At 44.6% G+C, this 25,508-nt stretch overlaps 1 protein-coding gene across 1 annotated transcript in view; it reads left to right on the top strand.

The window, feature by feature from the left end:
- Positions 1-25,508, top strand: part of LOC126277921 (zinc finger CCCH domain-containing protein 13-like) — a 963,772-nt gene that overhangs the window by 478,577 nt on the left and 459,687 nt on the right. The window lies entirely within an intron of this gene.

The raw sequence follows: 25,508 nt of genomic DNA, 5'->3' as shown, positions 1-25,508 counted from the left end.
TCAAGTGCGTAACAGATATGGCTACATCATCTGCGCAAGTTGTATAAAACAGAAGATATGTACGATGCACAGCTATCAATAGTAGTGTCGTCAGTGTACATCACCCGGAAATAGGTATCCGCAAACACACAGGTGTTTGCAGTGCCGTCACAAGTGTACAAGTGTGCGCGCAGACAGTCATACAAGATGGTATTCTGAAAGGATTTTTCATTAAATTACGAGTAGTGGGCTCAAAATGTAAATACAGAAAGTCAGTAACTGTATCAAAAACACACATATCTAGAAATGTATAACTGGATACTGTGTACCGTATTTGATGACTAATGAAGATAGCCTAACGTACGTAGCGTATATCATTTGATATAGCTCGAGAAGCATGATCCATTGACATTTTGCTAACAATGGTACTAATTTTTTGTTACACCTTAGTTTTCTAGTAAAATTACCTAATTATGTATTTTAAAATAAGGATAGCTCTACGTTCTTGTCGGTTAGATTGACCCTTTTCACCATAAATTTCTGATTGAATTTCCTTTCCAGTGATATACTCGCTTATCAGAACTCATCCGGTACTGGCAGTGATTATTTGCACAATTTCTGGAAGTGACCAAATTTTCTCCATTGCCATTTTCTATGTGAGACGCCATTGGTATTCGAATATGAAAATGGTGTCTGTTCTTTGGGACATGTCCGAAGAAACAGATACCATTTTCATATAGTTAAGGCTAACCGGTCATTGTCCTTTTTTTCTGTGCAGATGCACATTTATTGCCCGAACTCTTACGGGACTCTTTAAGCGAGTATTGAGTGTAATGGATAGGGACATTACGAATGTAATGTGTGGACATTAAGTTAGGAATGTGGGTCTCACGGGGATGGTGCAAGGGATAAGTCCCTGCAGTCACACTATCCTCTGTGCTCTCGGTGGCGCAGATGGATCCCGGCAAGGTAGCTCACCTTGTTCGGTCAGAGAGGTGGTGGCCCTCTGTAATAATAAAAAAAAACTGAGTAAAGGAACCAACGATCAACTTGAACGGATGTCATGTGACGTCCGCCCAGACTAAACGCAACGAACAACACCGAAAAAAAAAAAAAAAAACAGGGTAGAGCGTTTGCCCTGCAAGCAGGAGATCCCGTCTTCAAATCCTGGTCGGGGCACACATTTTTAATTGTCCCCGTTGATGTATATCAAAGCCTGTCGGCAGCGTAGGGTCTTGATTTAATTATCATTCCTTTAGTATTCAGTCGTCCAGCGTAATGCACAGGATGTTCCTTGCCCAATCGCACGGCCAAATCCTTTAGCGTAGGTTACTTGAAGAAATAAAATAATCATCTACATCTGTATAACTTCTTTTATGCCAAGACCTTTTCGAGTTTCCACTCTTTTTAAATTGGCGTAATACACTTACACTATCTGAACAGAGGTATCCTACTGCACATTGTAATGCGGAATTGGTCACTATATGTCACGAAGGTGTGTGTGTGTGGGAGGGGGGGGGGGGAGGGGTGTAATATTGTCAATGGAGAAGAAGTAATAGCACGATGGATCAGTCACGGGAGTTCGGGTACTTCGAACGTGGACTAGTCACTGGATATTATCGAATGACGATTTAACCAGTCACGTTTAAACCCTTCTAAAGCTGCCAAAGTCGACTATTGGTGATGGGATTGTGAACTGAGAAAGCGAAGCTAAACCAAGACACGTTAGACTTCATACACTGACGGAAAGGGACCGTTGAGCAATTTGGTTGGTTGTAAAAAAAATAGCATGAAATGACAGAAATTAATCACTCGTGCTATTCGAAGTGCTGCCAGCAGTCCAGCTATAACAATGACCGTGCGCAGGGAGTTAATAAGAATAGGGTACAGTGGTTCAGCAGCTCTTGATAAGCCACACATTTCTGCAGTCAGTGTTAAGCGGTGCATGAGGTGGGGTAAAGGGCCACAGGATTGGACAGTGCATAACAGGAAACTATTGATTTCGGGTGGTGAATCACGCTATGTTCTGTGGCCATCCTATGGAAGGATTTGGGTTGGATGAATGCCTGGAGGACATTACCTGTCATCACGTGTGATGAAAACAGTGAAATATAGAGCGTATGGGGATGTTTTCCGTGGTGAGGATTTAGTCCTCACATTGCGTTTAAGAGAGCGCTTAAGGCGGAAGGATATCAAAACGTTTTACAGAATTATGTAGGACTCCCGTGACACAAGAAGAACATTTCTCTGCAGGACAAAGCACCTTGTCATAAAACTGTTTGTAGACGGCATTCCTGAAATGGATTTGGCTGCCCAGAGTACCGACCCGAACCAAATGGTGGTACGTTTGGGATGAGACTATGGACTTCGGTCCAGACCCCAGCATCCAACATCACTAACTTCTCGTGTTTCGGTTCTTCAGGAAGAATGGGCTACCACTCCTCCATAGACATTTGGAAACCTCATTGACAGTGTCCCCACCCAAGATCAGTCTGTCTTTTGCGAAGGGTATACTTACTCAATATTCATGTCCACTAATAGGTTCCGGATATTTCTATTAGATAGTGTATTTCGGCTGTGCTTTTCTTCTTGTTGTTGTGGTCTTCAGTCCAGAGACTGGTTCGATGCAGGTCTCCATGTGTGCAACCTTCTTCAACTCCCATTACCTATTGCAACCTACATCCTTTTGAATCTTTTTAGTGTATTCATCTCTTGGTCTCCCTCCACGATTTTTACCCTCCACGCTGCCCTCCAATACTAAATTGGTGATCCCTTGATGCTTGCCTCATAATATGCCCCACCAACTAATCCCTTCTTCTAGTCACGTTGTGCCACAAATTTCTCTTCTCCCTACTTCTATTCAATACCTCCGCATTAGTTATGTTATCTACCCATCTAATCTTCAGTATTCTTCTGTAGCACCACATTTCGAAAGCTTCCATTCTCTTCTTGTGTAAACTATTTATCGTCCACGTTTCACTTCCATACACGGCTACACTCCACGCAAATACTTTCAGAAAGGACTTCCTGACGAATCTATACTCGATGTTAAATTTCTCCTCTTCAGAAAAGCTTTTCTTGCGAATGCCAGTCTACATTTTATATCCTCTCTACTTCGACCATCATCAGTCATTTTGCTCCCCAAATAGCAAAACTCCTTTACTGCTTTAAGTGTCTCATTTCCTAATCTAATTCCCTCAGCATCACCCGACTTAATTCGACTACATTTCATTATCTTCGTTTTGCTTTTGTTGATGTTCATCTTATATCCTTCTTTCAAGACAATGCCCATTCCGTTCAAATGCTCTTCTAAGTCCTTTTCTGTCTCTGACAGAATTAAAGTGTCATAGGCGAACCTCAAAGCTTTTTTTCTTCTCCATGAATTTTAATTCCTACTCCGAATTTTTCTTTTGTTTCCTTTACTGCTTGCTCAATATACAGATTGAATAACATGGGGGATAGGCTACAACCCTGTGTCACTCCCTTCCCAACCACTGTTTCCCTTTCATGCCACTCGACTCTTATAACTGTCATCTGGTTTCTGTACAAAGTGTAAATAGCCTTTCGCTCCCTGTATTTTACCCCTGCCACCTTCAAAATTTGGAAGAGAATATTCCAGTCAACATTGTCAAAAGCTTTCTCTAAGTCTACAAATGCTGGAAACGTAGGTTGGATTTTCCGTAATCTTTCTTCTAAGATAATTCGTAGGGTCAGTATTGCCTCACGTGTTCCAACATTTCTATGGAATCCAAACTGATCTTCCCTAAGGTCGGCTTCTACCAGTTTTTCCATTCGTCTGTAAAGAATTCGTGTTAGTATTTCGTCATAGTTCGGTAATTTTCAAATCTGTCAACACTTGATTTCTTTGGGATTCGAATTATTATATTCTTCTTGAAGTATGAGGGTATTTCGCCTGCCTCATACATCTTGCTCACCAGATGGTAGAGTTTTGTCAGGGCTGGCTCTCCCAAGGCTATCAGTAGTTGTAATGGAGTGCTTTTCTTAAAGAGCGCACTCCGATATTTCTCTTTGGACAATAAACGGAAATCACCTTTCACGACGACCAGGCAGTGGTTTAGTCTCGACTGCTAAACATTCCGCCATAGGTCTCGGCATTGGTACCAACACAAAATGGGCACTGTGCATTGGTATGTCTTTGAAGGACTGGAAGCACGATATTATGGTAACCTGAAGATGTTAAAACTTCAGGCTATGGGTTCGTCGCCATCAGTTTGCCGGGAAGCGGCGTAACTAATAATAGTGCGAGTGGCATCAGCTACTGGTTGTAATTGCTTCAGCAGGAGAGTAGAGCCTTAGCAAGAGGCAAGGCCTTGCGTTTCTCCGCACTCTTTCTCCTTCCGAAACCGTTGCACCGCTACCGCGTGCGCAAGCATTTGCCTTCCGCCGCAATACTTAATGAGCCGTCTAATAGCAACACACTGATGAGAAACCGCGAGCCGAAGATTAATACTCTTATACGTCCGCTAGTCTCTGCTGAAAGAGCAGACGCCTCGCAAAAAGTCACATGTTAATTGGAAATCTTTCCGTAGCTCTAACGCGAGTTCAAGAGTTATTGCTGCAGACGCCTCAGTAATGTTCCACTTAGCAACTCTCCAGCTCCGTTCCAGCTTTTTATAGACAAAGTGCGTCTAGATTATTATCTATTTCTAGTTTTTACTCGGTACGAGGCGGAACCGTTTCAGTGGATGTAATATCGAAACCCTGCGCCCTCACCACATAAACCTAGTTGAGGAGGATGCTGCTTGCTCTGAAACTTCCAAGAAACGACTGGCATAATAATATGACAGCAACGACCAGGCATAATCTTACAAATATGAAAGGCTCTTCTCTCTGGGCATGAAAAAGAAAATTGTAAAATGGCTCTTTGGATGGGTTGTTGATTGCAGCGATGTCCCAGTGCGAAGTCTTTTTCAGTAAAATTCACTGCGATTGGAGCTGGTGATGAGCACCTGCCTTTGACATAGCTGTGAAATTCATCATTCTGATCACAGTCCACATTCTTATGCACAGTTACCCTGGCTACGCGGATATATAAGCGTAGACCTTTCCACCTCTAATCTGCTTTAACTTCTTAACAACCTTTACAGTCCCCCCCCCCTTTCTCTCTCTCTCTCTCTCTCTCTCTCTCTCTCTCTCTCTCTCTTTCTGTGTGTGTGTGTGTGTGTGTGTGTGTGTGTGTGTGTATCCCCCCCCTCCCTCGAACTAAACGCTGTTATCTGAACAGCACAGTAAAAACACTCGTTCCCATCATAGCAAAATACCTGCAGTCCACTCCATTCACTCAGTCTATTACTAACGTGAAATTGTGGTCCGTCGACCAGACGTTAAACTGTAATCTTCGTTCCTTCCATCCTACAGTCCATGAAAATCCTAGCACAGACTCAGCTGCTGGGGTAACTATCTATAAGGAAGCCATAGAAATCAAGCTGGATAGAAAAGTTGACCAATATGGACGTTGGCTACCAACTCAGCAAGGCAGGGGAGATTATGCTCAAATCACTGAGGAAGTAGCGGCATTTGCACGCAGGGAATAGAATCTGCGACGGTGAAAAATGAAGGCGGAACTTTGTTGGACACAGCTAATTCGGCCGATAGCGATCGCGGACGCCGACGAAACGCGATCGCGTGTTCGGACCTTGGCGCAGACTTGGTATGACTGAGCACCGCCGACTCTACCATATCGGGGTGAGTGGTACGGGGTACGAGGCAGGTATAAAGGGATGAGCATCTCCTGCGACAGCTCAGTACACTAGTAAACCTTGATGGCGTCAGCGAGGCATGTCGACGAAATATTTTTGTTGATTCTTGTACCATGGAATCAAGGGAGAGGGTGTTGTTTGGTGGCGGATGTCCTCTTTCTACAAATGGCTCTGACCACTATGGGACTTAACATCTGAGGTCATCAGACCCCTAGAACTTAGAACTACTTAAACCGAAGTGACCTTAGGACATCACACACATCCATGCCCGAGGCAGGATTAGAACTTGCGACCGCAGTGGTCGCACGGTTGCAGACCAAAGCGCCTAGAACCGTTCGATCACAGCGGCCGGCCCTCTTTCTACAACACAACTGCACACATGCATTAACAGAGCTCTTTATTTACATAAACAGATAGCTGCCACTTTAACAGCGTCCATTTGTTGTGGGTCAAGCTCTGCAATATTAGTCCACGTTAGCCTCACTGCTGGCGGAGTAAAAGTCCCGCTATGATGAATGACAGACGCCAAACTGCAGTGCGAGTTGGTGAGTCAGTGACTGAGCGACCGTGCTAGTGACTGCGACTCCGGTCTGCGGCGGTGATCTAACTACTTGCGGTCGAGAGGGCGTTGGCGGCTTGTTACTTGCGAGTCTGTCATTGGCCTGACTCCTGACAGGCGCGGTTGATCCAGCGCCTACTGTCGATCTTATTGCTGTATCTTTGGCGACTGGTGTGCTGGTGGCAGCTTACGCCAGCACAGTTTTTACCAGTAAGACAGGCTCATTTGGCTGAAAACGTGGAGGACTCAGAGTGCGGCATTCATTCTCTTCATTAAACAGTTTCTGGTTCTGTAAAAACATGAGAGAACTGCCGGATGTCAGTAACGTCCTGCCACGATGTTTCGGCGCAGAATCTTCTGGCTATCTTCAGGTGAGTACCACTGTTGTAGTACTGGCAAGTACGCTTTTTTTTCTTTATTGTATTTCAATTCCCCATCGAGGTGGGCTGGCAGCAGCATATGCGCTGCTCTTCAGCCGAAAGGCCTAGAACAAACAATAGAAGTCATTTAAAAATAACAAAGGAGAGAATATGATGAACATAGACATAAAAAGGGGAACATCATGGAAGGCAAGATAAAAAACGGGGTGACTGTAAAATGGAGATAAAAAAACTGTTTAAAAGTAGCACACACAAAAAGCCACACACTGCGACAATTAAAAGAACACAAGGCACAGTATGACTGGAGCATAAAAGGTATCGACAGATGGCGTAGCATAGAACAAACACTGATGACGAACCTCAAGGCAGTACACAATTAAAATCACACCTCTTGACGCACAGGAGAAACAGCACTAAACACAACACTGATGTGGCACACTGATGATGATCAAAACGGAGGATCTGCCAGGCGCAAGGAGATGAGGGAGACCAGAAGGAGGGAGGGAGGGAGGGAGGGAGGGGAAGAGAGGGGGGAGATGAGAGGGGGACGCGCTGAAAAGGGCCAAGTAGGGAGGGATGTGGGAAGGAAAGAAGCAAGTATGGGGTGCAGGGTCTCAGGGGGGCGGGGGAAGGAGGAAAATCGGCTCTGGGAAAAGGAGGGGAGAGGAAAAAGGGGGCCCTGGGGAGGGGGAGGGGAAGAAAGGATAGATGTCACGGCGAAGTTCGTCATCCGGGAGGGGGAGGCGTTGGAAATTATCCTGATGAAGGAGATGGAGGGTGTGGAGGTGGAGAGAGGGAGGGATATAGCGATAGAGGCGCGGCAATGGGCGGGGGGTGGAGAGGAAGGAGGAAACCAGAGGGTGGAGGGGATCAAGCCCGCAATCAATGTAAAGGATGTGCAGATGTCGGTGGAACAGGAGGAGGTGGCGGAAGGGGATCAGTTCATTCAGGAGCCATGTGGGGGAAGGAAGGCGGATATGGAAGGCAAGGCGGAGCGCATTTCATTCAAGCATTTGGAGGGCCTTGTAAAGGCGGGTGGGGGCGGAGATCCAGGCAATGCTGGTGTAACAGAGGATAGGACGGATGAGGGATTTGTAGGTGTGGAGGATGGTAGAAGCATTCAATCCCTATGACACGGCCAGACAGGAGTTTCAGGAGGTGGAAGCGGGAATGGGCTTTCTGCTGGACGGTCTGGAGATGAGAGGTCCAGGTGAGGTGTCGGTCGAGGGTGAGGCCAAGGTATTTCAGGGTGGGGGGAGCTGGATGGGACGACCATAAAGGGTGAGGTAGAAATCATGGAGGCGAAAGGAGCGAGTGGTGCGGCCTATGATGATTGCCTGGGTTTTGGAGGGGTTGAGAATGCGGCAAATCGTATATAGGGCAAACGACACGAACTGTGCAGGAACGCACTGTGGAACACCAACAGCATACTCGCCTTCTCCAAACCACCAAGTCCGCAATCGCCGAATATTGTATTTCCACAGACCACTCCATGATTTACAACGACACAAAAATTTTGGAGCTCGATTATCAATGAATCTATGGGATTAAGATTGTCTGACAACAAGACTCATCAGTCGTGATAGAGGGCATCAGCTAAACTCTGCTTGGCATCCTGTTATAGAGAAACTTCGTAGTCGACGTAGTTACCTGCATAAAGATGAAAATCGACCTGATATAGATACGCTCAGCTTTCACCGTGGAGGGCGCGAGACGCAGCGCACGGAGTTTTTATGAAGCAGTGCATGCACAATGTCACATCAGTATGGTTTAAATAGCAGAGCTCAGCACGTACTCGCCAGTACTACTACAGTGGCACACACCTGAAGATGGCGAGAAGACTCTGCGCCGAAATATCGTGGCAGGACTTTACTGACATCCGGCCGTTCTCCCGTGTTTTTATGGAACAATCAATACGCCGGGAAAGCTTTAAACATCAAAAACAGTTTCCTGTTGTGTGGAAAAGTAACAGAAGGGTAAAAGAAGTATAAGATGGTAGGATAGGACTGAAGCTTAGCACAACTTCGAGGAACACACTAAGACGAAAAAAGAAAAACGTACCACGAAGAAATCATCCGATCTAAATCGGTCGATATGATATACATGCACAGATAAATAAATGCCAATATGCAAACGAGGATGGCTGGTCACGAAAGGCAACAAACGGGACATAGAATAGCGTCGACGTACCACTATGCTGAAAGAGTGCCGCAGATGACAACAAAAGCGACCTGTTATGAAACGAAATGGCACCCAAAAACATCACTCCTGATTATAAGGTCGTATGGCGGACGACCGACAGGTCGGAATGCCACCACAGTCCACGGCGTCTCCATACACATCTTCGGCCTGGAATCCCATTGACTGGAGTTCACCTGTCTTGAGTGATGAGTCCCGCTTGGAACTGAGCTCCGATGACCAGCAAAGACGTATGGAGACACCTCGGACAGCGGTGAGGTACCAACCTGACTATCGTCTGCCATATGGCCTGACAACAGGTGTGTCGGTCTACGGTGCTGTTTTACTTCATAGTAGGTAAAAATTTGTGGTGAGGTCTTATGGGGCCAAGCTGCTGAGGTCATCTGTCCCTAATCATAGCAGGTGCCCTTCCGTTGTCATCCGCAGGACAGATGTAAGTTGACCATATTTTACGCCCCGTTTTGGTGTCCTTCATGGCAAGCCATCCTGAGCATACATTACCACAAGATAATGCGAGACTTACTACTGCTTGTCCTCCAGCTTGCCAAACCCTACCTTGGCCTTCAAGGCGGCCGGATATCTCCCCAACTGAAACGTTTAGAGCATTATGGGCAGGGTCCTCCGACCATTTCGGGAACTTTGACTATCCAACGTGCCAACTGGGCAGAATTTGGCACAATATCGCGCAGGAGGACGTCCAACAACTTTATCAGTCAATTTAAAGCGAAATAACTGACTGCATGACATAAGAGCCTGTGGTGGACCATCGCATAATTGACATTCTCAATTTGTCAAGCTGTTTCTATTGAATAAGTCACCCACTTTTTCTGAAATTGTAGTCATTTGATAATCTGTATGTGTACATCGTAGCTACCGGTTTCTTTCTCGTTAGGCCGTTCAGATAATTCTTTCATGGTGTGTCGCTCATTTTTTTAAAATTATTATTAGAATAGTGATGGTAAGACGCCTAACATTAGCTCAGAGAAAGTAGTGGAGGTCAATACCGCTTCCTTCTAGCAGCGGCCGTTCCAGAATTTGCCTAAAATCGTTCAGGACTGATAGAATACCAAGTTAAAATTAGGAGCATTGAGTGAGATTTGGACTGGCTGTACTGGTTTACCCAGCAGCCAGCGTATAATAACTGGCGTTCGAACCACGCCTCTCGCGCAATACTTCAGTGCCCTAACGAATGCGCCATCTCGCGCCGTTAGAACGAGACGGAGAGCGAGCTAATCTGATGATGGATTCCAGGTGGTTTGCTACAACCGCACACGGCCAGAGAGTTAATAGCCACTACTGCTCCTGCGTTCTTGGCACGGCTCAGCATACCGTACCCGAGCCGAGCAGAGGGACAACCACCGGATGTCCTGCGACCGCGCCCAAGGACGAGCTCAAGGCCGATCCGGCACCTCGGATGTAAATCGGAGCTTCATTATGCGGAGGCATTGTCAGAATATGAGTCCGGTAGGCCTCGGGGTAGGGCGATAGAGCCGCTGCCGTCCACTGTATACTCCGTGCGACAAAGAAGTGAAGCACTCAGCAGGGGAGGAGCAAACGAAATGAATCTTAACGGCTTGAGAGGATATGTGATGCTATTTCAGTGTTCACAATGTCGAGACAAATTTACAAGGAACTTGGCAGTATGAACAAGCTTGTCAGTATAATGTTGCACCTCCGGTGGCCTGGGCCGGCCGGGGTGGCGCTACAGTCTGCAACCGCGCGACCGCTACGGTAGTAGGTTCGAATCCTGCCTCGGGCATGGATGTGTGTGATGCCTTTAGGTTGGTTAGGTTTAAGAAGTTCTAGGGGAATGATGATCTCAGAAGTTAAGTCCCATAGTGCTCAGAGCCATTTGAACCATTTTGTGGCCTGGCCGCATGCACTGATCCGTTTGTGAAGGGTGTCATAAAGCCGTTGCATCCTCTCCTGCCAATCTAGTTCACAACTGCTATAACTGTTCCTTGATTTCTCGATATTTTAGGACAGAACTGAAGTCCGATGGGGGACCCACAAATGTTTTATCGGGCACAGATGTGGGGATCTTCCTGGCCACGAGAGTACTTCAGTATCACGCAGACAGTTCATATAGAATGAGATTTTCACTCTGCAGCGGAGTGTGCGGTGATATGAGACTCTGGAAGATTAAAACTGTGTGCCGGACCGAGACTCGAACTCGTTACCTTTGCCTTTCGAGGGCAAGTGCCCTACAAAGGTTCGATGAAGAGCTTCTGTGAGGTAGGAGACGAGGTACTGGCAGAATTTAGGCTCTGAGGACGGGTCGTGAGAAGTGCTTGGGTAGCTCAGATGGTAGAGCACTTGCCCGCGAAAGGCAAAGGTCTCGAGTTCGAACCTCGGTCCGGCACACAGTTTTAATCTGCCAGGAAGTTTCAGTTCATCGAGACATTTCCCATATGTAATCGACCATTGTCTTCTAAAATGGCAGCACGATACTGTCGCAGCAGCGTTAACACGTGAGGATACTATGACGTACTGTTGTGCCGTTAGAGTTCCGTCAGTCACTACCAGGCGTGACTTGAGGTCTTACACCACCACACCGTGACGCCTAGAGAAACACTGATGTCTCTCTAAAACCTCTCCCCAGGTTGTCGCCACACTTCAGGGGTAGTGCAAAACCACGACCCATAGCTTAACACAGCGTGACGCCATTCATCAGCAGCCTGTACTCTATGGTCACTGCGCCCTTTCAAAGACAGTCGTTTGTATTGGTCTGCTAACGGCAGGCTACGAATGGGACGGTAGTGCCCTAGCCCGGTTGCTGTTAGTCTTCGACCAATGGTGCGGGATGAGACAGAATGTTGCAGGTAGTCCCGGGTGGCAGTCACAGTTCTGAAGCTGTGGCGACGTGCTTGGTCCACGTTCCCCGACCCTCCGTTGCGGTGGTCAGATATGATCGACAGGAGCTTTGACGACGAGTGGCCTACCCTCACATTCCCGTGCATTCCAGTACTGGACCTCAGTCACATTCAAATGCCCCACAAATCTGTATACTGCACTATTAGACTAGCAGGCCAAATGAAAACCTGCTACGGGACCCCCTTTCAAACTCTGTCAGGGGAAGATCACGCTGTCTCGCACGAGTGCGTCTACATCTACATCTACTCTGCAATTTACATTTAAGTGCTTGGCAGAGGGTTCATCGAACCACAATCATACTATCTTCCTACCATTCCACTCCCGAACAGCACGCAGGAAAAACTAACACCTAAACCTTTCTGTTCATCTGATTTCTCTTATTTTATTTTGATGATCATTCCTACCTATGTAGGTTGGGCTCAACAAAATATTTTCGCATTCGGAAGAGAGAATTGGTGACTGAAATTTCGTGAATAGATCTCGCAGCGACGAAAAACGTCTTTGCTTTAATGACTTCCATCCCATCTCGCGTATCATATCTGCCACACTCTCTCCCCTATCACGTGATAATACAAAACGAGCTGTCCTTTTTTGCACCCTTACGATGTCCTCCGTCAATCCCACCTGGTAAGGATCCCACACCGCGCAGCAATATTCTAACAGAGGACGAATGAGTTTAGTGTAAGCTGTCTCTTTAGTGGACTTGTTGCATCTTCTAAGTGTCCTGCCAATGAAACGCAACCTTTGGCTCGCCTTCCCCACAATATTATCTATATGGTTTTTCCAACTGAAGTTGCTCGTAATTTTTATACCCAGGTACTTAGTTGAATTGACAGCCTTGAGAATTGTACTATTTATCGAGTAATCGAATTCCAACGGATCTCTTTTGGAACTCCTGTGGATCACCTCACACTTTTCGTTATTTAGCGTCAACTGCCACCTGCCACACCATATAGCAATCTTTTCTAAATAGCTTTGCAACTGATACTGGTGTTCGAATGACCTTACTAGACGGTAAATTACAGCATCATCTGCGAACAACCTAAGAGAACTGCTCAGATTGTCACCCAGGTCATTTATATAGCTCAGGAACAGCAGATGTCCCAGGACGCTTCCCTGGGGAACACCCGATATCATTTCAGTTATACTCGATGATTTGCCGTCTATTACTACGAACTGAGACCTTCCTTACAGGAAATCACGAATCCAGTCGCACAACTCAGACGATACCCCATAGGCCCGCAGCTTGATTAGAAGTCGCTTGTGAGGAACGGTGTCAAAAGATTTCCGGAAATCTAGAAATACGGAATCAACTTGAGATCCCCTGTCGATAGCGCCCATTACTTCGCGTCTCTGTGTGCCCTTCGCATTGATCACGCAACATGTGACGCTGTTCACCCACTTATACGTATAACCTACCAGGCCTGGTAACGACACTAAGCACGAGCGACACTAATGAATCCTCGTGTCCGCTCTCTTCTTGTATATATCCGCCAATGGAGTGTGCCTGTACGAAGTTACTCCCATCCATGTCTTCTGGGTACTTCGGTATATGGAGAGTGAAGCGTGATACCACCGTAAAATCTGGCAGGTTGCTCAGAGAGTTTTCCTCAATATTTTGATGTGAGGAACTCGCGGTCTCCAGTGCCTCGTAAAAGAGTAATAATGCAACTGATTCATTTGGTTTCCAACCGTAATTACCTTTTTTATCTATAAACAGCCACCACAAATAATTCGAAACCATATTGACCATTAATCGACTATGACTGAGCCGCGCGGGATTAGCCGAGCGGTCTTAGGCGCTGCAGGCATGGACTGTGCGGCTGGTCCCGGTGGAGGTTCAAGTCCTCCCTCGGGTATGGGTGTGTGGTTGTGTGTGTTTGTCCTTAGGATAATTTAGGTTAAGCAGTGTGTAAGCTTAGGGACTGATGACCTTAGCAGTTAAGGCCCATAAAATTTCACACACATTTTTTGTCCCGATGCGTGCACGGCGCAGTGGCAGGTGCTAAATCACTGCCTAGCGATGCATATTTGGGAGGGGGAGAGGATGATCATGGGAAGGGATGCGTATTTATGCATCGTGCTATTGAAGACTGAAGTAGCAATAGATTAAACAACGTGCACATTATACAGCAAAATTAATATTTCCTTAACATAGTTTATGTTCACGCATGTTCCATTTCCCGCTTCGCCATCTTAAGGATCAATTATTTCTTTCTCTCTCTGATTCTTTGTCTCTGTTTCTCTCTGTGCCTTTTTTTTTAAAAAAAAAAAGAAGTGTAGAGGCAGCACCTTACGGTTCAAGCTATCTTTCAGTTATAGAAAGATAACAGACAGAGTTCTTGCTTTCCCACTTATAATATTAGCATGGAATGGAAGCGATAGAAGAGGTTCAAAGAATAGCTGCACGATTCGTCGCCAATTTGTTTAATCAACGTGAGAGTGGCACAGAAACGCTCAACCAACTACAAAGGGAGCCTTTACAAGAAAGACGATGCACGTGGCAGAGAGCGATACTCAAAATTGCGACCAACGTACTTTCTAAATTGTACTAAGTCCTCTTACATACATCTCATGTAATCACCACGACTCAAAAATTGGAAAATTTTGGGTTTATGTTGAGGGGTACCGATAGTCTTTCTTCGCGTGTGCTATCTGCTAATGAAACAATGATGGGGAAAATAACACTGGTGCACTATGTACCCTCCACGACGCAACAAACCGTGCCTTTCGAAGCGCATGTGTTAACGTAGGTTTGTAGATGTCTTGCTATAAGAAAGCGTGAATAATTACGGAAAAAGATGCACTGTGCTTAGTGTGCTCGCTGTCTGACATCCAACGAGGTTGATGCCGCACGCCATAGTAGACAACACGGTCTAGGGTTTTTGGAATATTGTTCATTCGGATCAAGTACTGGCTGTGTATCAGTTCGGACAACCGCGACCACTCACCTGTCAAAAATTTGATTATTTCCGTAAACTAGTTCTCGAACCTTCGTCAGGCTTATCGTCAGATAATGCAACTTCAGTTATCTGGAGTTATAATCAGTTAACACGCAGTCACGTGTTCTAAAATGACCGCGGTGAATAAGATAGATTGCTTCCGAAATGTTATCTCACTCTTACAAGTTTTGCGACATTTTGTCAATATAAATGCCAGTTTGGGAAGAAGACAAGCCGGTCACCGATAGAGGGACAAATCAAGTGTGGGAGTGGAAATGCATTGTCTTGAGGCAATTTTTACTTTTTGCAGGGAAACAGTCCAGAAAGCATAAGAGCTTACTACACCACAAATCGTGTAAATTAGTTTGAAAAACGAATTCGAAATGAACTGTTCTGAACTAATTCTTTATACAGCAACTTAGTTGTTTGCTGTTTGCCCTTCTTTTGGAGCGTATTTTGAACCTAACTGGAAGACAAAGTCCTACTCGTCCACAAAGAAATTTTCAAAGAAGGTGTGATTATAAGTATGCTGACGTCAGTGAAGATCTGAAACAGATAGCGACATGCACTTTTACACTCCAGAACGCAAAAGGCAGCGAAAACGTCAGAACACAATTCTCGCACACCCGCTGGACATGTTGGGTGCGGCCTCATATCCTACCTTCTCTCCGGAGTCACCAAGTATCCATTGTGTGGGCCCGGGCATATCTTGATGTTGCGTAAAAGCTGAGGTAAGCGCCACCACCTTATGTTTTCTTGCTTTATAGAAAGAAAATCCTTTCTCTTTGTTGATACTACCTGTGATAAAATAACTAAGGAAATATGTGAACATTTGTAACACGTTTTACTGAAATTAACAGCCTCGACGAAGAGACATATTAAATATGTATTAATAATATAATAAAATTTAAGCTTGTCCTCCAATGGTAATAATCATGACAGTTAAGCCGACGTTCCTAATAACTTAGCCATTTTCTGAGGTTCTCACAGCGGTAAATAGTTGTTGTTTTTATTAATCTTACTCTTCGCTCCTGACTGTACGGAACCAATATCCTTCCTGACTTTTAGACTAATTTTTATCGATGACGAGGACAAAGCTTTTTGTGGTGATGTCTTCGCAATTCGAAAAAGAAGACATTTATTTCATGTGGTACGTCAATAAAAGTTGTGAGCTCTAATGGAACTGCAGTTCCTATCATAAAGTTATTTATGTTACGGCTTAACTGTGATTAACAGTAACTTCAGTGTTGCGATTCGTTCCACCGAGAACGATTTTCATTACAGTCAGCCACCACATTCGAAACAGTGAAACATTCTTTAACGAACTTTTAGCATGTACATTTCATTTCGGATAATTTGTCCTCTGGGGAAGAAGTGAGTAGTCACAAATATTTGGTGTACTCCCCACTCGATGGTGCCAGCCTTTTCACTTGTTGTCTCTCCTTAGAACTGCCTGTACTGGTTAGATATTGGTCGAAACCATAGAGTATAAATATCTATGGAGTGAGCATAGCCTACTGCGTATGTTCTCAACATCAAACTGGGCTAGTCACATGGTACTGGCACGTCCCTGCTTGTCTGCAGTTTATGGCAACAGCGAAACTTTACACGTATTCGCCTCTTTTTATATTTCTAAACTCTTTAGTAGTAAAAACAGCCATGGCGCAGTATTGTTGTTGCTACGGATGTAAAGAGAAGTACGTGAAAGGAGGAGCAGTTGCTTTTCACAGTTACGTACAACAAATCTCTAATAGTGATTATTATATTGATGTGAGGCGCTGTATATGTTTAAAAATATCGAGACGCGGTATTATAATGTTTCGTATGCGATTTTTTTTCCAATCTGTTTACGAGAGCAATGCTAGATACATTTACAAGTGCGTTTAAGCTGCCAGTCAGTGTTTACGTATCCGTGCTTTCTTTATCTGCAGATTAAGTTTATATAATGAAACGTCCCCTTTGGAAAAATTATACATAACTGTGCTTAAACTGACACACAATATTTTTAGCGCAACGCAATCTGACTTTCAAAAATCCCTACGAAAGAATGGCCCTGACTAACATTAACCTATACGTTTCACAAATCACTTACCTCACAAAAATCTTCGTTACTCAAGCTACTGCAATACCGTGAGCGCCACTACTGTCAGGTAAATAAAAGATTCAAACTACTGAAGGCACTAACTACTGATAGGTATAGTTAGCAAATGAAAGATTTCAATAGAGAACAAACAATGTATTTACCTTAGTAGTCATAATATATATATCACTTCATGACACCAATTCTTACAAATTTCAAAACTCCGCCATATCTCTCCCCACGTCCACCACTGCTGGCGGCTCACCTCCAACTGCGCAACGCTACGCGCTGTTTAGCATCCAGTTGCCGCTGTCCGACACTACCATGGCGAGTATTACAACAATGCCAACCAGCCACAGACTGCACACGGCACAGCCAGTGATTTTCATACAGAGCGCTACGTGGTGGCGGCGTTACCAATAAAAAAAAAACCTAAACAGCCTACTAACAATAACACAGTGTGATTAATTTCCTCTAGTTTATTCAGGTCCTCAAACCCTTTTGTCTATCTAACTACTTCTGTATGAGACAGTTTCCTACGTTATATAATTTTTGTGTTCTAGTTTCCCGAAAGATGAACAGTGTCAAATAACTAAAGCTGGTGATGTAAATTGCTTATTTCCAGTAACAGTTTCATTGCTACAAATGCGTTTTTGCACCTCCTTCTGTGATGCATCGGCGCCCGACACAGGGTCAGTGTGACGTGATTAATTAGAATGAAGATTCGATAACATGAATAAGTGTAATAGAAAACCTAAAAAGGAATTGGCTGTCACTTCTTTACCCGCACCCGAAGAAATGTAAGTAAAGTGAAACTGAGCTATGATACTGTGGCAAAAAGCACAATACCCTTGCTCTTCGCAGCCTTAAAATTGTTTCAGTTACAGGCATAAAATGGTTAAGATGTCTATAAAACACATATACAAAGTTTCAGGAAACCTCTGAAGGTGATCTATCTGATCTACGAAATGATAACACTCAAAATACGCAAAGCGCTATACGGACTAACATGCGCTGTCCCAATACCACGTGACTTGAGCAGCGGGAGATGTTGAGGACAGATTTCTCGTTCTGCGCACCCGAATGCTCACTTCATAGATATTTTTACTCCATGGTCGAAATACGCTTTGCAATTGGCTCACGAAGTGTTTGTGTTTACAGTTCTTCATACTATTTTGGAAACGATTTATTCATAGTGGTTGCTGAAAGTCATGAACGCTAAGAGGTATGAAAATTACGGTTAAAGGAGGTAGGAGGGTTCAAAATTTAATTTAACTACCATAACGATAACTTCATGAAATTTTGTGCAGAGGCCTTCACAGCCACCAACACAAACAATCCAGTTAAACGAAAAGTAAATAGATTTTTTTTTCGGAGCACAAAGGTAGATTGAACGTGGAAAGAATAACGTTTTCTATAAAGAAAAGTAATTAGGTATCTTTTTTTCGGGGCACAAAGGTAGAAAGAATAACGTCTTCTATTGTAACTCAGACGAAACGTTCTACATTTTGGTTAGAATATATGCAGTGGAATTAGGTATCTGAACCTTCCCGGCATAATTAATTGAAGTTGTCTCTTCCTCAGTTGCAAAGAGATCGCATAAAGTTACTCTCTTTAACTCTTCAGTCAGACTTGGACAAAAATGTGTGTGCTACCAAAAGTACATAATAATAATAAATAGGCTACAATATAGAAGCAATGATTGATTTTTATAAGCAATATATTGGGGCGTTAGCCCTGCGGTGAGCTTGTGTTGTGTTTACCTAAGACCTCTGGTGTCAGCCGGGAAGGGCAATAAATATCCGCTGACCCCTTGGGAAACGGCCAATAGCAGCACAACCCCCGGTCACTTAAACAGCCATTTAATCAAACCCTTCTCGGACGCTAATTGCGCCGAGGAATGAAAAACTTGTTTCCGAATGAGGCGGCGGCATTCAAGATAGCAATAATGTCGATTAGTAGGGGGAAATTAATAGCTTCATTGTCTCGTAGGCATGAAATATTGGCAGCCGCTGTCACGCCACCCCCACCCCCCACCCTCCTCCACCCAGAACACCGAGCAACACGTGTGGATGCGGTACTTGAATAGGAACAAGCAAGAAAGTTACTAACCCGTGAATTGCGCTTTGCAGACGTAAAAAAAGCAGGAAAAACCTCAAACATGTTTTCCATCACATTGAGTCAGAAAACTGAGTGCGGAAATGCTGTGACTGAATTGTCTCGGTAGTTCGGACAGCCTGTTAGAGTTTCCGGAAGAGCTGCATGCCCTAGGACCAAAGTTAACGCTGGTTTTATGTGGAAACGACAAAGAAATACTGAAACCAATCATTTCCACAATAGGACAAAGACATTAAATAAAGACAGACAGAGAGAGAGAGAGAGCAATAAAACTGAACTTACGGTGTCCGCAGTTTTTTCCGTTGCTTACTGCTGTTCAAAAAAAAAAAAAAAAAAAAATTGGTTCAAATGGCTCTGAGCACTATGGGACTTAACATCTGTGGTCATCAGTCCCCTAGAACTTAGAACTACTTAAACCTAACTAACCTAAGTACATCACACACATCCATGCCCGAGGCAGTATTCGAACCTGCGTCCGTAGCAGACGCTCGGTTCCTCACTGAGCGCCTAGAACCGCTAGACCACCGTGGCCGGCTTACTGCTGTTGCTAACTATCTTCATGATGGACGGTGGGATATAAACACAACGAATCATGTGTCGTATTTGGGTAACCGATCACATTGCTCGTTCCTAATTTCTTTTTGTTTTTCTTCGTCGTCTTCTTATTTTTGCCTTTTCTGTGGAAGGTCGACATTGTTGCACGTCTTTCTTGGCACTGACACTGGTGGTCGAATGTCCTTCCTCAAGCTCCCGGCCCCCTTTCCCCACTAGGCCAAACGTCGAACAAAAGTCATGAATTATTTTGTGCAACTTGTAAGAAGGAGTTTCCGATGAAATATTTAAAATTATTGTTTCCCATTTTTCCTATTTTGATACGTCCGTTACAATATTTTTTTCGTTTAAACACTCATTTATTTTTATTTGTGGTCCTCATTTGGCTTTAGCTTCCTAACGATAGCTGTAAAGCAGCGGAGACAGTAGTTCACTCACACATACCAGCCGCATTATTGTACTCAGGTGTGTCGTAGCATTCATCGATTGCACAACCGGCTCAGTTTTCTCGCCCTGAAATGATACAGTGCGATTTAAATGCAGTTCTTTCACAAAATGTGACTGATCGGCTTCATATACAATAAAAGAAGTTGTTGCCTTCACGCCAGCCACGTATTTCTCTTACGTATTCTCTACGCGTTGACTTGAAGTAAACTTCTTAATTTTGCGACTTCCTATTCTGCATGATTTCTGCTTAATTAGGTCGAAAAAGTTTAGAAACTAACAATTTTTATGTCACTTGCAATTCGGAGGACGCCGTCTCCCACATCTCTCTCGATAATTGAGCAGTATCTCTCACAAGCAATTCTAAGTCTTTCGAATAGTTTTTCTTTCACACTTTTGTGAATTTCACTTTGGTGTATAATTATTACTTCGTGGCGCCCTTTTTTTCCGTTTGCACTTTTCACGTTCAGGTTTACCGAAACTAAACCGGCTTTACACACTATTTAATTGTAGGCGTTTCTCCTTCCTACGTTTAACCAAAAATACACAACTTATTCTTTGCCACTGACAGCTATTACTGTATGTGTTTTCTTTGGACTTGTAATATATTCTTGTTCTGGACTCTTATAGGAACAACAATCATAATTCGAACCACAATTCGGCTAGTACCTAGTTTTTCTAAAGTTTCCACAGTTTCCAACGAAAGGTGCAAGGAACAGAGAGATGCTTTTAGCAGGCATATACGAAGAAAACAATATGAATATTGATTGTTTTACCTCCACTGTTAGCGCATATCGAAATTCGCTTTACAATTACGATCACATTGTACTGTTTACCGATGGTCTGTCAATCAAATATATGCGCAAGCCGTGTTGTGTGGTATACCCCAGCTTCGGTGTGGTTGTAAGTTCCTCCATCCGCCGGGCGGACTACGAATTTGGCAGTTTTCAACACTTTTTTTCAAATACCTATAGTGCGTCTTAAAAGCTAAAATTATGACATTATACTTCTTTAGCTGTACTCATCTCGTATAAAAATATCCAGACCAGGTTTCAACACGTCGGATTGGACCGTTCCCTTGTCAGACACCATTGATATTGAGAACAGCAGGATGAACGGTGAGTCGCAGTCGATGATGTGGCAGGCAGACGGCCCGTGTATACGTGACGGATGTGTGGCGTTCTGTGTTCACCTAATCGTCTTTTGGTGGCACTGAAAGTAGGCGGAGGTTGCACGATATAACAGTCGTATCCAGGGGCTGTTTCGCTTGACTTCAACACGAACCATTCAATTAGATGAATTGAAAATTGAACGTATGAGTTTATCAAGAAAAGCTATCACGTTATATGAAATACTTGTTTCCTCGGCGAATTTCACTGATGGAATCTTCACGGGTTGTCTCTGAGCGGCCCTTGAAATAAATCAGCAACAAGGTTTCTACTCATCATAGTCAGGTGAAGTGTTTATGAGCGTAACGAGCAGGAAATTCTTTGGAGTAATACATCGATACGATGTTGACAGTGTCATCATGGCACTGCAGCAATTCATACCGAGCCAACAGTTTACTACCAGTCACTTTTTGTATCAACCGGATAATGAAGCTGTCAACAAAACAAGCGCCTTTTCATCGTGGTTCAGAGGACACTAGGTGAGTTTGCTGGATTGACTGAATGCCTCGGCCGGAACCGTATCGAACTTGTCTGGGATGAGCTAGATCACATGTTGTCTTCCAAGGCAACTCTCGAAAAAAAAAAAGAGGAACAGCTTCTCACTATATTTCAGGAAGAATAGATACAAATTGCGCCTTCAGTGTGTCGGACGACTTTCTCCGGAAATTACAGTTACTAATAATATTTTACACTCATAAACGTTGGTATTAATAAGGCCGTTGTTATCTCTGAAGCAGTGTCGTGTGACACCAACAAAATATAATATGCCAGGGACAGAGAGAGAGAGAGAAGCTCCAAAAAAACAACTGTGTGGTCTATTTCATTAGAACTAAAATGCAGCAGAACTGCTGAACAGTGTCAAGACGGGAGAGAAACGGACTGTTCGTATAGAGTAGGCTTAATTTGATGTGTCCTGGAAGAATAAGTCATTCATATACATCAGCCAGGTACCACGACGGCTGAAGAAATGCAGTTACATGTGGTTTGCGTCACACTATCTGCCCACGTACAGTCAATGGAATGGTCAGCAACAAGGCAAGATTCCCGGAACAGGCACGGGAAATGCTGGCTCTGGGAAGAGCTAGTTAGCGGCACGCTGCCAGCTCAGGTACCAGCAAAGTCCACCGGCTGTCTGAAAGTAGCTGTTATAGTGAGTCAATGAAACACAATGGCCCTGTAAGGAAGCTCACCGCATCTCGCTTGCTTAGAGAGGTGCATAAGAAAAAGTTTTATTATACTAACCCCACTTCTTACGAAGGTGCAACAGTTATCACCTATAAAGTACTACTAAAAATAATAGAAAAGCACATGCATTAACATGCTACGAAATTTCAGTATAGTGAAAATGTCAAATACTAGTTCTAAATGCAGGGAACGGGATGCATTTCTCATTTTAGAGCGTTCTTTCTGAATGAGACCTTATCAGCCGCCAAGAAATAAGGACGTGAGCCGCCTACACGCATTGAAATAGGTGAATGGTGGAAGTTGAAAATTTGTGCCAATCCTGTGATAGATTCCGAATTCTCCGCTTCTCTAGAACGGTTGCCGTAACAGTCCCATCGCTTTTTTTTTCGTTTCTTTCGCTGCATTTGGTCGAAGCAGATGTCGCATGACACCCGTTCAAGTTCATTGTTGACCACTTTGGTCCTTTTTTATGATAGAGTGCAGCCAGCTCCTTGACCGAACACGATGAGAGCTATAGTGCCGGCTTTCGGCCATCCGGGTACGGTTCCTGTTCAACCGAAATTCTTCACCCGTCACACGCAAGTAGTGCTCCCATCCATTTGCCCCATTGCTCGTAGCCTGCGGGGGTTCGGAAGATACGGTGCATCCGCACTGAAAGCACCTGGAGCCGACCTCGCTGTTCTGTCGTACATTTCCAGTCTTCAGCGTTGATTTATACACTGCCTTAGGCGGCTGAAGTCCTATTTTGTCAGAGTGTATAAGTTCCATACAGCTCCTGTACCGTAAGCGGGAATGGCTCTAGGTACTGTCATTTCGGATGCAATATCTTCCGCACCCCTGCAGGATTTATCAAATGCTACGAGCAATGGGGCTAATGGATGGGAGTGCTGCTTGCACGTGACAGGTTGAGACTTTGGGTCCGACGAGAGCCGTATCTCAATGACCGAGGCGGTTAAGGGAGTCGTTTTAGAGCAATAGATCATCCAGGTTCGACTTCTGGTATGGTATCGATTTTCAACCCTCACCATTAGTTTATTTCAATGTCTGAAGGCAACTGAAGTCCTGATTTCTCGTAATATAAGTGCTCGCACTTACGACGTGTTTCAGCGTGACTTACCTCGGCGATCCCAACATGTTTATCACCAGTTTGCGGTATGAGTGGTACAAACATCTGGTTATTTGAATGGTACAACTCGCCAGAAGAACTATAAAAAAATTCCAATTCTGTCTGGTTTTTTAATGTAAAAATCTCTGGGGCACTTACCAAACACATTATTATATTTATCACGCTGGTAATGTCTATAACACCAAGAAAAACGAAATTAGTGAAAAATATGTTAGTTACCGGTTTATCTGCTAGAGAAGAATGCTGAAGATTAGATGGGTAGATCACATAACTAATGAGGGTATTGGGTAGAATTGGGGAAAAGAGGAGTATGTGGCACAACTTGACTAGAAGAAGGGATCGGTTGGAAGGGCATGTTCTGAGGCATCAAGGGATTACCAATTTAGCATTGGAGGGCAGCGTGGAGCGTAAAAATCGTAGAGGGAGACCAAGAGATGAATACACTAAGCAGATTCAGAAGGTGTAGGCTGCAGTAGGTACTGGGAGATGAAGCAGCTAGCACAGGATAGAGTAGCATGGAGAGCTGCATCAAGCCAGTCTCAGAACTGAAGACCACAACAACAACAGCGGTTGATCAATCACTGGTGATTATCTTCTTTTAACTGGATTCTGGGTCGTTTTACGCTCTCTTTTATGTATATCTCTGTAACTGAGTGGTCAACGTGGCTGACTGCCATGCGGAGGACCTGGGTATGAGTCTCAGTACTGCCAGGGACTTTTACTTGTTTGGGGGACTGGAGTGGGGTCTATTGAGCCTCACAATGCCAAATGAATGGGGAGCAGCGGCTGCAAGGTCTGCACAGCCGACAACGACTGGGAGAGCCGATGTGCTGACGTCACGCGTCTCCATTCACACAACATCCACGTGACACCATTGACTGACGGTGACACAGCAATCAGTTGGTCCTGATCGGTTCCTCTGAGGCCAAAATGGCGTATTTTAGCCTTCATATACACTGGTGACAGAATTAAAGCAACACACCGCCATTTCCCCGTCCTGTGGCTAATTCATAACAGAATCATACAAACTGTATGCCCGTATGATCGTGTCCTGCGCTGGAGATGGCATTCTGGATCAATGGGTAACGGTCCCAAAGATGATGTCAGGCCACCCATTAAATGGGGTAGTGTTTGCCAGGTGGACCCACAGCTAGTCACTGTGTACACAAACACAGACGTTGCAGCAAGTCACAGAGAAGCAGCCTGCCAGACACTCTGTCGTGGTAGGCCATAGGAAGAATGGAAGCAGGAGAGTCGCAAACCGATGTGGCCTGATGGCTTACTGTGAATCGTTCTGTTGCTTCTCAGATGTGGTGACAGTTTAGAGAGACCGAATCTGTGTTCCAAAGACAAATGCATGGCCAACCGCTAGTGATAACAGAAAGAGAGGAACGTTATTTGGCTGCCACCTAAGCACACCACAGCAACTGGCATCTGACCTTGCAGCACCCATTGGACGTGTTGTATCAAGGCCAACAATTCAGCTGTATGTGTACCTCTGAAATGTCTTTGTAGAAGGGGGCATCTAGAGTGGCCTCGTGAAGATTCCACCGGGATGGTCTAACAGTGGGCCAATGTTCTTTTCACAGATGAGTCCCGATTTGATCTAGAGAGTGATTCTCGACGGATTCGCATCTGGATAGATCGTAGAACACTATTTCAGGACCCAAAAATTGTGGAAAGAGAATAGCATCAAGGAAGATGCATACTGCTGTGGGCAGAGATTATGTTGAACACTCGAACACGTCTCCGTGTAATTGTAAGGATGAGTCAGCAACGTTTACTTGCTGTCACGTTTCGTGACGAGACCTTGGGAACTCAAGTGCGGTTGTTTCAAGGTGCTGTGGGCCCAGACTTCGTACTTATGGATAATAATGCTCGACCTCATAGACCACAGTTGGTGATATTTTTCTGGGAAACGCATGATGTTGCACGTATGGTGTTACCTGCTCACTCTCTCGATTTGAATCCTATAGAGAATGTCTGGGATGCACTAGGGATGCTGGTAGCATCACGTCAGTATCCACCAACCATTCCCCAAGACTTGCGAGCAGCTCTGCAGTAAGAATGGGCGTTATTTCCTCAACATGAGGTTGATATTCACAGCGTGCTCCGTCGTCGTCAGACCTGTATTACTGCCAGAGGTGGTCACACCCATACTGAGCACATTAATCAGTTGTC

The sequence above is a fragment of the Schistocerca gregaria genome, chromosome 6 (assembly GCF_023897955.1).
Source record: "Schistocerca gregaria isolate iqSchGreg1 chromosome 6, iqSchGreg1.2, whole genome shotgun sequence".
In the NCBI taxonomy this organism is placed as follows: domain Eukaryota; kingdom Metazoa; phylum Arthropoda; class Insecta; order Orthoptera; family Acrididae; genus Schistocerca; species Schistocerca gregaria.
The sequence above is the reverse complement of the archived record's forward strand: the minus strand, read 5'-3'. Positions and strand labels throughout refer to the sequence as shown.